The sequence below is a fragment of the Nelumbo nucifera genome, chromosome 4, assembly GCF_055504915.1.
Source record: "Nelumbo nucifera cultivar China Antique chromosome 4, China Antique-T2T, whole genome shotgun sequence".
NCBI classification, from domain to species: domain Eukaryota; kingdom Viridiplantae; phylum Streptophyta; class Magnoliopsida; order Proteales; family Nelumbonaceae; genus Nelumbo; species Nelumbo nucifera.
Window position 1 is genome coordinate 24,172,488 of NC_142652.1, and position 14,670 is coordinate 24,187,157.

The following is a 14,670-nucleotide window of genomic DNA, read 5'->3' on the forward strand; positions in this document are numbered from 1 at the left end:
ATCAACATTAAATGAAAAAATATAATTATTAAAATTTTAAATATTAACAATAACTTTGAATACCTTTAGTTAATTAACAACAAATTTTGATTATTATTTTAATATTAATAATAGTAAATAAAATTATTAAATCTTTTAGATTTTTCGTGCATCGTACGGTCCCCGCTAGTATATATATACAATAGATAGAATTTTAGAAGAGGTTAAACTCTCATTCTTAAAAAACATTTATTCATTCACAAAAAAAGTGATAAATTCATTCTCTTAAAATTCACAAACGTAGCATTCTAAACCCTAAAAAGTGGTCACTGCAAATGTTATGATAGTAAATGAATTTTATTCAAACACAACCATTTTCAAAAGTAACAATTTAACAATTAAAAATAAAAATTTTCAAAATATTAAATAAATAAAAATAAATGAAATTCATAAAAATGACTAAACAATTAATACAAACGGTGGGGGTTTCATTCTTTTAGATGAAATAGTTTATTAATTGCAAACTATATTTAATTTTTTTGGAAGGATAATCTAATTTAGCTTTTAAAAATAAATTTATCAAATAAATAGTAAATACTAATTAAAGAGGGTTACTATTTACAAATAAGACCTCATTTAATCTCTTAAATCATATTAAAAGTAACATAAATTAATAGTGATTTTCAAACAAAGTATGTCAGAATATATTGCCAATTACAAAGATGTAAGACCCATGCTATTTTTTCTAATTTAATTTTTTATAAGTAAATAGTAAATTTTAAATTAAATGATACTGTAATTATCCTTTATTTAATATGGAATCATTCTCTATATAAAACATGATAAATCTCTTAAATCAAATAAAAAGCCTAACCTAAATGTCTAATATAAATAATTTAAAAAATTAAAATAATTGAAATTAATAATCCCGTACTTAGTACGGGGTCATTCCTAGTATGTAATTAAACACCACGCACAGGTGATTTTAATGCGTGTAAGTAAAGTTGTATACGGAGATCGGCTTCAGTCTAGGCACATTTTGTCCCAGCACCGTTCGCGCATTTGGAGAACACGCGGCGTGTCCTCCGAATCGTGTGAGACACTGAAGCGTGCGAATGGGCTTAAACCCCGTTAGTGGTGTCGCGCATTCGGCTCCTCTCCTCTCGCAGACTCACGCTCTCTCCTCTCCGCCCAGCGGCGACTGCAAAATCATCACCGCCGGCGACAAATAATCATCACGCTCTCTCCTTCTGATGTTGTTTCTTATGTGTCTTGTTCTATGGCTCCACATTCTAGCTGGACATTTAGAAACTCATGCTCAAATTTACTGTGGCACTAGAAGACATCTGGGAAGTGCTTCTGCACTGGAAATGGCAAATACATACCTGTAACTTCAGAGGATTCAAACGCTTCTCTACTAATCTATTCTCAATGGGGGGGCCTCTTCACTGGGGTTCTGATTTTTGTGCCTCTATCTTTTGGGGATTGCTTGTTGTTCTTTGACGAATTAGTGCAGGACTGATTCTCTTTTTCCCCGCGCATCTTCTGAAAAAGTCGATGAGGGATGAGCTTTCTTCGAGGGCTGTTTCCCATTTGAGGGCCGAATAGAACAATGCGCTGTTCGAATGGAAATAGGCTGAGAGGCCAACTGGGTCGAAGCCGAAGAATTGCCAGGAATAGAAGGTAGAATCCTTGCGGTGGATGTCGCCAAATTGGTATCAGCTTGTGATGAAGCCTTGACTTGTTCTATTTTCGGGTTTCTACATGGGTATGGCTCGTATAAATCTTTCGGACTCTCTGTGTTCCTCTCCGAGGATGAGATGTAGACAGCTCCCCACAGAGTGGAATTAGGATTTACTCCTTATAGAGTGCTTCTCACACCGACATCGCAGCCACATTTCACTGTGATAAGGTGGTCAGATATGCTCCTAATAAATACTTTTAACATTATCCCAACAAATCATTGCAGTTGTACATTGGTAACATTCACATGATTGACAAGCCAGATGATCCCAATGCGCATTTCATCAAATACAAAAAAAAAGTACAACTTCATAGTAGATCATTGCCTAATAGTAAGGTCCTTGGCTGGTTGTAGGTTGTAGCAAGGACCAGAGGCGAATCCAAGTATCCTACATTTATTTGGGTTTGGAGAGAGGGAATTTGCATTCAATCCCCGTAAAACGGTGTTCATATCTTCCTCACAACCACTTGCTACCTTATATTGGAAACTTGGGAAAATCTGAAGGATTAAAACTATTAATTAATTGATAAATTAATAATCAAAATTTGTCGTTAATTAATTAAAAGCATACAAAGTTATTGTTAATATTTAAAATTTTAATAATCATATTTTTCATTTAATGTTGATTTGCAGAAAATAATTATTATTAATTTAACATGAATAAATATTTTTCAATAAATTTAATTTTATTAATCATTTATAGTAATTTTAATAACTGTTATTATTTTAATTATTTTTAAATGAAATTTTGGTTGGCTTTAAATAAATAAAATAATTACAAAAGTTAATGTTTTTATTAATTTCACTAATAATTAACAACTATATAAGAATGACAACAAGGTGAGGTCGGGGCGGGGCACCCCATCATTGTCCCCATCCCGTAGTTAAAACACTCTACCCCATCCCCATCCTGTCCCTAGTGTCAGGCGGGGTCAAGGCAAGGCACCCACTCCCCGTTAGGGGTGGGGAATCCTCAAATTTCCCTGCATTGTCCTCATTGTCGGTCAAGTTCAGGACAAATCACCCACTCTTCATTAACAATGGAGAATCCTCAAATTTTCCCCACCTCGTCCTCAATGTTGGGTGGGTTCAAAGCAAGACACCCACTCCCCGTCAACCCAATATTTAATTTGATGACATAAATGATCAAAATGATATGATGCTGAGTATAAGCCACATGGAAAGTTTCTAAAAGTACACTAAATTGTCTTTAAATAATTTATTTTTAAATTGTTTTTAAATAATTTATTTTCTTTTTAAATGATTTTCTTACATAATTACACTAGTTTATCTTATATTTTTAATATAAAGTAATCAATAATTTCATTTTTCCAATATCATACTAATTTATCTTAATAATTTGTATAATTATTGGTTCAAATTAAAACTTTCCCTTTCCCATACTCATTTATCTTTAGTAATTTTCAATAATTAACAATGAAAATTACATATTTTTTCAACAATTTTCCAAAATCTATCAAATGTAATAATTTTTCCTAAAATTTCCAACATATTTCAATAATTATTTAATGAATTTTAAAAATTCTATATCTTTTAATTTCCAAAATATTATTCTACAAAATATAGTTTTATGAAAATTTTATTACATTTGTGTAACTGTGGAGATTTATTGAAAATTATTTTAAATTGTTATTAAATATTTATTTTTATTAGGTAGTTTCTAACAAAATTATACTAATTTATCTTTTATTTTCCAATATAAATTATTTAATAATTTCATTTTCCAACATATAATATTTTATGCCCTCATCTGCATTCAATTATTAACTATAATAATAGCAATAACTAAAATTTTACTTTTTTAATTCTCAATTTTATAGAAATTAGTTGAAGAGTTTTCAATTTCTATAAAATTTTGTTAATTAACATGAATATAACAGTATTTACCCATAATACTTTAAAAAATCATGATGAGTTAGTTAATAACAATATTTATTAATTTTTGGTAATTTACTAAACGTATTTATTAATTTTTGATAATAACACTATTTAATACTCATAGAATATGGGTTGCATTAAATATTAATCATATTTTACTATTTATTAATTAATATGAATATTTTAAATAAGAGAAAGAGAGAGTGGATATAGATTAGGGGAAGAGACTTTAGGAATTGATTGGGAAATGGGGTAACATGATAAGTTTCTAATAGCTTAGAGGAGATACCTTAAGAGAGAGATTGTAGTAATATTTTTAAGTAGTTGGGTTGGGAATGGTGACATGGTTTAATGAGAGTGGTAGGAAGGGAACAGGAGAGAGAGAGTCTAGGAAAACGAAAGGTGGAGATAACGGAGCAAGTAGAGGCATGCTGATGTGGACCGTCTTGCTATATGTATATAGATAGCTGTATTTGTATTTTTTTCATGGAAAAATATTTCCAATACACAGTTGCAAGTGGCTGTGAATACAATATGATTTTTATGAGGACTGAATCCAATCATGGAGAGGGGGGAGGGGGGGTAATGACTTTAACTAACAAACTAAGGTTTCGATCTCAAGTTGAGCCAAGCATAATCCAAGGCATGTGAGCCCTCATTTGTTTATGATTTTAGCTATTTAGCTGTTTTGTAGCACTCGGATCTGCTACCCACAAAATGTTTTCACACTATATCCACAGAACACCACCATCCCGTATTGGGATTTGATATTCCCAATGCATAGCGCAGGAATGTGGGGACAACTAGTGGATAGCAAATCCCAGCCTGTTTTATAGTCAAACTGGACTACCAAACAGAATAAGTAAATTCGATTTGGTTTGATTTGTCAACCAAGCTGAACCGAAAACCAAAGGAACTGTTTTGAAGTCGGTTCAGTTATGACTACAAGATTGGTTCAATTTGGTTTGTTAGAATGCTTAAACCAATTTTTCATTTAAGGCTCAGTTTGGAAAGAGTATAAATGCAAATGTATACAATGCATTAGGCTAGGTTTGAAAGAAGTATAAATACAAATATGTAGAGTGCAAAACCTTGCATTTTGTATATATTTGTATTTGTACTCCTCCCAAACTAAGCCTTAGGTTCTTAATTATAACCAAATCGGTTGAATGAACATTTATGATCATTCTTAAATCTAACTAACCTTAGCATAGAGAGCTTGCAAATGTATGAATTTGATCCGTGCTATAACAATTTTCTGTATTTAATATATAATGAAGGGTGATTTGGCCCAACCTAGCAAAAAGGGGACACGTGGACACGACTTGACTAAGAGATGACAGCTCAACCTGTCAAGATTAGTTCGCAACAATTGAGCTCGGCTATTCAGTCACCTCGGCACAAGGGTCACCTCGGCACAAGGTCACCTCGGTGTCGAGGCATCTCAGCATTCAATCTAGTTCGGAACTAAAAGACTGAAGTATCAACTCGGGGCTACCGACCCAGACCACCATGTAACGATCCCGAAAGTTTCTCTAGTAGACTCCGAACCTCACGTGATCACGCCGCGTAACGGCAGGCCTAATATTCTCCCCACCCAGATCGGGCGGAATTGATAATATTTATTAATTGATAACGTTACTCCCCAATTAAAGCGGAAACGAATCCCATCAGGATGAAGATCCCGGAACCAATCTGCAAAACCCGCGAGGGCTCAACTATATAAAGGCACCAACCCCAATGACACAAGGTACCCGTGATTTTTCTACTCTCTAGCTCTCTAGCTCTCAAAGCTTTCAGCTCGCACCAACCCCAATGACACAAGTCTAGAAATTTTCTCCTTTTTTTATTTTTTTTGAAATTTCTTTAATCCATGTCATTTTCGAAACTACCAATTAGAAACTCTACTTTCCTAAAAAAAATCTTCCTAATCTCTCTCTCTCCCCCCCCCCTCCCCCCACACGTTCCAATAATCTAAATAATCTAATATCCTAAAATTTCTCCTAAACAACCTCCTCCACTATCCTCAACTTTATCTTAAGTTGTCTCTAATTTAGTAGAGAGTTTTTCTCCTAAATTATCTCTAATTCTTATTTACTTTTGTTAGAGTCGACAGTACAAAGGGTATTTTGGTCATTTGTCTATCTAGTTGAGAGTGAATAGTTTGTTCTGTTTAAGTTTAAGTTATGCGTCCCATACTTAATGATGGACAATTCAGTCTTTTATATTTCAGTTTATATACAATATAAATACAAGTGGGTTGGCTTGGAGAGTGTAACTTTTCCTCTCTAGACCAAACCCTTCTTCTCTTTCACTCTTTCTACTTCTTCTTCTTCTTCTTCTTACCTAGAACTAATCTAGGGTTAATCAATATATTCACATGGTATCAAAGCAAATATAACAAGTTCAAATCTGCTCGTTCTTGTTTAGATTTACCCAATTTTATCGCCCTTTTCTCTAGAGTTTCGTAGATTTCTCAAGAATCCCTTGGAGATTAAGGGAAAGGCTGCAAAGGAGTGATCATTTTTCTCTTTAGAAAGTGTTTGCCTGTCTCTTGAGGAAGTGTGTGCCCATCTTCGGAGGATTTCTATTGATCCTATAGAGTCCTCCCCACTTTCGGAAAAATCTGGTTTTGTGGTGGCAAGAGGAGGAGGTCATGGAAATAGAGGCGGTGGAGGTGGTTGTGGGTTTCTAGGGAACTGAGGTGGCCATATGTTTAACCGTATTGGTGGCCAAAGTGGAGGTCGAAAGTTAGGGGGAGGTCATGGTAGAGGAAGAAGTACTGGACCTAGAAAGTGCACATACTGTAGATTAGAAGGACATACTGTGTCCACCCAACAGTTAGGCTAATCATGCTGTGACTAGTGGTAGTGGTACCATTAGTGAAAACCAACAGACTGATCAGACCCCCTCCACATCTACTGGTCTTTCTAAGAAGGAAATGGTGAGTGTACCATGTGAGGTATATGAAAAATTCCTTCAAACATCCTCTTAGCAGAATACAACTACTCTTACTCATTCAGGTATGGCTTGCTTGGCTTCCAAACCCTCATCCTGGATCATTGACTCTGTAGCCTCGGATCATATGTATGAGATTCCATATATATTTTCTTCTTTTTCCCCATCTTCTACATCCCAAACAGTTTCACTTGCTAATGGTTTTACCTCTCCCATCTGTGGTGTTGGTGATGTTGATCTGACCTCCTTATATTTATCCTCTGTTTTATATGTACCTAAGTTTCCCTTTAATCTTGTGTCTATTAGTAGACTAACCAAGCCACTTAATTGTTCTATAACCTTTTATCCCTCCTCTTGTGTGTTTCAGGATCTCAATATGGGGATGAAGATTGGTGGAGAGCATAAAGCAAGTGGATTGTATTACCTTGATGGTGGTGCCCCGCCAATAGCCTTTCAGTCATCTCTTACTCCTCTCTAATGGCATTGCAGATTTGGTCATCCATCTCTCAAGGCTCTAAAGTTATTGGTTCCATTCTTAAGTCATATTTCATCGTTGGATTGTGAGTCGTGTCAGCTTGGGAAACACCATAGAGTCTCTTTTAGTCAAAGAGTTGATAGTTGTGTCTTGAGTCCCTTTTCTTTAGTTCATTCTGATGTTTGGGGTCCAAACAAAGTGGTGTCATACAATGTTTATAAATATTTTATAATTTTTGTTGATGACTTTTTAAGGATGACATGGCTTTATCTTATGAAAGATCGTAATGAATTGTTCTCTATTTTCCAAAAATTTTATGCTGAAATACGTACCCAATTTGGATTCATGTTAAAATTCTTCGCTCAAATAATGCAAAAGAATACATCTCAACACCATTTCATGAATACTTAGAGAACCATGGGATCATTCATCAAACTTTTTGTTCTTATACCCCACAACATAATGGAGTGGCTGGACGGAAAAATCGACACCCACACTTATTTGAAACCACAAGGTCAATTATGCTTGAAATGAATGTCCCAAAGCATTTTTTGAGTGATGTTGTCCTAACATCATGTTTCCTCATTAATTGGATGCCCATGTCCATCTTTGGAAGTCAATCACCTTTCTTAGTCTTGTTCCCTACCCTTTCTCCATTCCCTCTTACTCTTAGAGTCTTTGGTTGTGTTTGTTTTGTTCATAATTTAGGACTTGGTTTAGACAAGTTAGATGCATGTGCTTCCAAATGCATCTTCCTTGGATATTCCAGGACAAAAAAATGGTATAAGTGTTATAACCCTAGATCTCATTAGTCATTTATGTGTTCAGATGTCATTTTCTTTGAGTAAGTTCCTTTTTTCTCGAGTATTGAGGCTCATTCTCCTAATCCTGTGGTTCCACTTCCTGTTCCAATAAAGGACCCCATTCCTGTGGTATTTGCTCCATCTCAACCTTCACCCATGTAGGTTAATACTAAGAGACCACCAATCAGATAAGTGTATACTCATAGGAAAGCACAGCCCCTCCTCCAATTCAGTCCTCGTTGACAGACCCTATGGTTGCACCTCTTCCTTCTGACCTTAATCTTCTTATTGCATTATGAAAAGGTAAATATAGTTGTACATCTCATCATATTTCTCAATATGTTCCAGTTGCTCACATTTCTGCTTCCCATCGCCATTTTGTATCATTGCTATCCTCTGTTTCCACTCCCAAGAATGTCTAGGAAGTCCTTACCTCTCCAGGGTGGCGACAAGCAATGGAAGAGGAATTGTCTACTTTACAATAGAATCACATGTGGCAACTTACTACTCTCCCTCCCAGTAAGCATGTTGTTGGGTGTAAGTGGGTCTACACAGTGAAGTATCTTCCAAATGGTAGTGTGGAACGATTAAAGACCAAGTTAGTGGCCAAGGGCTATTCTCAATTATATGGTGTTAACTATACGAAGCCTTTCTCTTCTGTAGCTAAAATTGGCTCAGTTCAGGTATTAATTTCATTAGCAGCAATGTATGATTAGCTTATCTTCCAACTAGACATAAAGAATGCCTTCCTGCACGGTGATTTGATTAAGGAAATATATATGGAGCAACCACCAAGGTTTGTTGCTCAGAGGGAGGATGGTAAGGTTTGTAGACTCAAAAAGGCTATCTATGGGCTAAAACAATCTCCACTTGCGTGGTTTGGCAGATTCAGTGGAGTTGTGAAGAACTTTGGGATGAAACAGTGTCAAGTAGATCATTCTGTGTTTAGCCGTGATTCAAAATATGGAAAAATCTTGCTAATAGTGTATGTGGATGATATTGTCATAACTAGTAGTGACAACAATGGGATTGATAGATTGAAAAACTTCCTACAGAATCACTTCCACATGAAGGATCTTGGTAAGGTAAAATACTTCTTGGGAATAGAAGTTGCAAGGTCAAGGCATGGAGTTAACTTGTGTCAAAGGAAATATGTCCTTGACTTATTTGAAGAAATAAGGCTCTTAGGTGCCAAACCAGCCAAAACACCTATGGAACTGAATGCTAAGTTTAGTATTGATGCATGTGAAGAATTTGATGATCCTAGAGGGTACAAGAGGTTGGTGAGAAAATTGAATTATCTAACTATCACAATACCAGATATATCATTTGTTGTAAGTATGGTGAATCAGTTTATTCAACATCCTCGGGTCCTCCATGGGGAAGCAGTCCTAAGGATAGTTAGGTATCTGAAGGGTGCTCCAGGTCATGGTTTGTTATATAAAAGTGAGGGAACTCTTGAGATATAAGGATATACAGATGCTGATTAGGTCAGATCTGTGTCAGACATAAGGTCAACCGTAGGGTATTGTACCTTCCTTGGTGGCAATCTGGTAACTTGAAAGAGCAAGAAACAAACAGTAGTGGCAAGGAGCAGTGCAGAAGCTGAGTACAGGGCTATGGCTCATATTACATGTGAACTAGTATGGCTGAAGAATTTGTTACAAGAAATGGGGTTTTCAATTGACAGACCCATGAGGTTATACTATGATAATCAAACTGTTAATCATGTCTTCCATGAGAGAACAAAGCATATTGAAGTCGACTGCCACTTTGTAAGAGAAAAAGTGATTGATGGAGTGATAACTACAACTCATGTCAGTTTCGGAAATCAGTGGGTAGATCTTTTTACAAAGGGGTTGTCTCGAGGTAGAGTAGATTACATATATGACAAGCTAGAACTATATGATACATATTCTCCAGCTTTAGGGGAACTATATGATACAAAGGGGTTTGTCTATCTAGTTGAGAGTGAATAGTCTGTTCTGTTTAAGTTTAAGTTATGTGTCCCATGCTTAATGAGGGACAATTCAGTCTTTTGTGTTTCAGTTTATATACAATATAAATACAAGTGGGTCGGCTAGGAGAGTGTAACTTTTCCTCTCTAGACCGAACCCTTCTTCTTTTTCTCTCTTTCTTCTTCTTCTTCTTCTTTTTCTTCTTACCTATAACTAATCTAGGGTTAAGCAATATATTCACAATCATCTCCCCCACTTTTTATCTACATCTATCTAAAGAAAGTTGAATTAAAAAATTTAAGAATTGTTTAAATACTCTAACAAAATTATATAGTAACTTCAAAATATTTATTAAAAGGACAAAAAATAATTATAGTCGATTTAATAATATTTATATTATTTATAATTATATATTTTTACAAAATTCATCACAAAATTATGTACAAACAATATAAATTATGATTTTCTAGATTGTTCAATCTAAATGTTATTCAAATAATAAAAATCTAACATTAAAAATGAAATATTATTTAAATATTTCAATAACTAAATATATTAAATAACAAAATATTCAAATTAAGATTTTAAATCAATTAATAATATATTTTAAATAGTTATTGAATAACTTTCAATTATAATAAATAGATTGAGATTTTAAATATTTAGTTAAATAAATAAATATTTTAAATAACAAAATATTTAACATAACTAGATTTTAAATAGTTAAAATAACAAAATTATGTATTAATAGTACTATAATTTTATGGATTATTAAAATCAACAAGTAATTAATATTTTAAAATAATGATATTATTTAAATAAATAAATAATATTGTAAATAACTAATTTCATTTATACTAATTAATAATTCTAAAAAATAACTTTCAAAAAAATTGTTTATTAATATAATTTTAAAAACTTAGTCTTTATTTATTTTGTATTTATCTATACTAAAATTAATATTTATTGCATTTTAGTAATTATTTATTGCTTATGTGATAAATATATTTTCAATAATTATGTATAAATCTATTTCGTTTTATTATTTAATAGAAAATTTTCAATAATTATTGAAGTTTAATAAAGCTATTGTTATTTAGCTTTTTAAATTTAATTTATTGTGTATTTTCGTTATAAATTTTTAATAATTATTGGAGATTAAACGATTGTTCACGGGTTGGTTCGGTTTAGTTGTAGGTTGTTTGGCAAACCAAATTGACCTAGTTAGGTTGGGGTTGGTCATTCGGGTTATATTTGTTTGGGTCAATTTTCGGTTTAATCAGTCAATTTGTTTGGCAAACCAAAGTCGACTAGAAATACTAGAAATTAGGTTGGTCAGTTTCATTAGTTTGATTTGGACTAGCAACAGGGCAGGGCAGGGACAAGGAGCCTCTCCTCATCCCTATCTCCATGGTGATCCCCATCCCCACGAGGATCGACACTCCTTGTTATTCTTTATAATGTTAACCATTATATTTTTGTTTTTTTATTTTACTTAAAAAATAAAAATAAAATAATTAAGATTTACAATCCTATTAGAAAATGTTAACATATGGACGTATTTGTACATATGTACATATATACGTATGCGTATATACATATATATATATATATATATATATTAGTGGGGATTGGGGTCCACATGGGGAAAGGAGTGCTCTCCCCATCCTCACACTATCCCCGTCAATAGGGATGAAAATTTCCTCATCTTCGTCCCTGTGAGGGGAAAATCATCCCCATCCCTATCCTATTCGGGGCAGATCCCCATGGGGATCGGGGAAATGGGGAAAATTGCTATCCCTGAGTTTGATAAACAACCCTATCTAAAATTAATTACTGTTATTTTTGTATTGTAAAAAAATTATTAAAAGTAATATATAAAATATAAATGATTATTAATTATTATATAAAACAATTGTATATTCTTACATGTTTCTATTGTTTATTTTTAACTTAACACAAATCCTGTGCATTGCATGGGTCCCCATTAGTTTATATATATAGTAGGACCGCATATATTATCATGCCTCTCCTTTCTCCAAACCCCTTCCTAAGTTCTTGTTTTGTTTTTTTTTTTAATTCAACACAATATACATTAAGCCAATAAGGAAATAACATAGACTTAACTATTTATAACAACCATCAAGAAAGAGGGATTTGCTTTTCTAATATTCAGCCAAGTGACACCACTTTCCCCCATTTTCTCCTAAATTGTCTCCAATTCCTAATTACCTCTAACTCCTATTTATCTCTTAAATTATCTCTAATTTAGTAGAGAGATTCTCTCCTAAACTATCTCTAATTCCTAATTATCCTCTCCCCTACCTTTTATCTATATCTACCTAAACAAAGTTTCAATTAAAAAAATTCATAACTATTTAAATGTTATAATGAAATTATATACTAAATTTAAAATATTTATTCAAAATACAAAAAATTAATATATTTAATAAGATTCATATTATTAATAATTCAATATTTTTACAAAATTCATCATGAAATTATGTAGTAACAATATAAATTATAATTTCACAAATTATTCAGATTAATTGTTATTCAAATAATAACAATTTAACCTTAAAAAGTAAAACATCATTTAAATATTTCAATAACTAAAAATATTAAAAACATAAAAAATAGCTAAATAATATAACAAAATATTTAATATTACGTAATAACATTAAAATAAATAAAATTCAAATAATGAAAATTTTTAAATATTTTACATATTATTTAAATATTTAAATAACAAAATATTTCACATGACAACATTAACTAACTTAGATATTTAACATGACAAAATAATTTAATATTTTTACAAAATTAATAACGAATAATGTAATAATAGTACAATTATAATTTTATGGAATATTAAATTAAATAAATAATTAACATTTTAAGAATTTAAATAACTAAATAATATTGTAAATAAATAATTTCACATATATCAATTAATAATTATATAAAATAACTTGCAACAAAATTATATTTATTAGTAATTTTACAATAATAGTGTATATTCATTATATATTTGTATATACTATAATTAATATTTATTTTATTTTCAGTAATTATTTTTTGTTTTTTATAAATATGCTTTCAATAATTATTTATAAATGTATATTTATTTTTGTTATTTAATAGAAATTTATCAATGATTATTGGAGATTAAACAACTATTATTTATCTTTTGAAATTTAATTTATTGTATTTTTTGTTATAAATTTGTTTTTAGTAATTATATATTTTTTATAATTTATAGATTAATACTTATTAGAGATTAAACTATTATTTAAGATTATACAATTTATTGACTAATTTAGTACATTTTCGGTATTTATTATATTTTTGTAACTATTGTATTTTTATTATATTTTCATTATAAACTTATTTTCAATGATTGTGTACATTTGCTATAAATTTTGAATAATTATTGGAGATTAAACTATTGTTATTTATTAGAGATTAGGCTATAAATTTAGTTGAAATTAGGAGTATTCAATGATTGGTTCAGTTTAGTGGCAGGCTATTTCGCCAAGCAAATTGATCTGGTCAAGTCCGCAGTTTGTCACTGGAAACCGATTGACCATTAGCAAAAACCCACCAACTCGGGTTGTATCGATTTGGGTCTATTTTCAGTTTAATTTGTTTGTTCAAAATATTTAAACTTAAAAATTAACTTTAGATTTCATAAATTACAATGATATTATTAAAAATTAAATTAAAAAAATTAAATTTATGATATAAATATTTTAGACTAAAAAATATGGGAATTTTTCTACTTTCACATATTAAAAAATTAAATTTAAAATATAAAATATTATATATATTTATTAAACCAAAGCCGATCTAGAATACTAGAAAACCGACCAACTCGAGTTGAGTTTGATCGGATTGTTTATTAAAAAGTTAAAATATAAAACAATTATATACTCTTAAGTATTTCTATTGTTTAACTTTCGCTTAACAAAGCACGGGTCCCTGTCACCATACCTCTCCTTGCTCCATTATCCCCACCCTGCACTCTTTGACTTTCTTTCCTCTCCACTTCCCACCACTCCCATTAAGCCATGTCACCCAACTACCTAAAAATATTCCTATAATCTCTCTCCTAAGTTATCTCATTTAAACCAATAGAAAAGTATCATGTTGCCCCACTCCTAATCAATTCCTAAGATGCATTCCCTCAGTCTATATCCACTCTCCCTCATTTAAAATATTCATATTAATTAATAAATAGTTAAATAGGGTTAATATTTAATCCCACCCATATTCAATGAGTATTAAATATTGTTATTACCAAAAGTTAATAAATACGGTTAGTAAATTACCAAAAATTAATAAATATTGTTATAAAATGAAATTATTAATTAATTTAAATTGAAAAATAAAAGATAAATTAGTGTAATTTTGTTAGTAAATTACCAAATAAAAAAAATATATTTAATAACAATTTAAAAAAAAATCAATAAATCCCCATGGTTACACAAATGTAATAATTTTTTCAAAAATTTTCATAAAACTACATTTTCGTAAAATAACATATTTGAAATTAAATGATATAAAGTATTTGAAAGTTTATTTAAAATGCATTAAATAATCATTGAAAATTATTAGAATATTTTGGAAATTTTATGAAAATTGGTTACATTTGAAAGATTTTGGAAAACCATTGAAAAATTATGTAATTTTCATTGCAAATTATTGAAAATTACTAAAGATAAGTGACTATGGGAAATAGAAAACTATAATTTGAACAAATAATTACACAAATTAATAAGATAAATTAGTATAATATTAGAAAAAATAAATTATTGGTTAGACTGGAAAAATTGGAAACTAGGCACTGTTTCA